The 351-nt window shown below is 66.1% G+C and overlaps 1 protein-coding gene across 2 annotated transcripts in view; it reads right to left on the bottom strand.

The window, feature by feature from the left end:
- Positions 1–345, bottom strand: part of AHCYL2 (adenosylhomocysteinase like 2) — a 157872-nt gene extending 157527 nt beyond the window's left edge. For both annotated transcript variants that reach the window (XM_025213514.1, XM_014523769.2), the window contains exon 1: positions 276–345. The gene's annotated coding sequence lies outside the window, so the exon portion shown is untranslated. The remainder of the gene's footprint in view (positions 1–275) is intronic.
- Positions 346–351: the final 6 nt, after the last annotated feature.

Genomic DNA, 351 nt, shown 5'->3' on the forward strand with positions numbered 1-351 from the left:
CGAATTGTATTGAATGGGGACCCCTCACGCCAGGGGGACCCCAAATTGCACTGAATGGGGAGCCCTCACCCCAGGGAGGACCCCAAATTGTGCAGAATGGGGAGCCCTCACCCCAGGGAGGACCCCAAATTGCACTGAATGGGGACCTCTCACCCCTGGAGGACCCCAAATTGTGCAGAATAGGGAGCCCTCACCCCGGGGGGCCCCAAATTGCATTGAATGGGGAGTCCTCACCACGGGGGACCCCCTGCCCTGCCCCACGTGGGGCTCCCTACCTTCTTGACGGTGCGGGGCGCCTCGGTGACGGTGCCGTCGGGGCTGACGAGCGCCTCGCCTGCGCCCCCCGCGCCG

The sequence above is a fragment of the Alligator sinensis genome, unplaced genomic scaffold (genome assembly GCF_000455745.1).
Source record: "Alligator sinensis unplaced genomic scaffold, ASM45574v1 scaffold888_1, whole genome shotgun sequence".
Classification (NCBI taxonomy): Eukaryota; Metazoa; Chordata; order Crocodylia; family Alligatoridae; genus Alligator; species Alligator sinensis.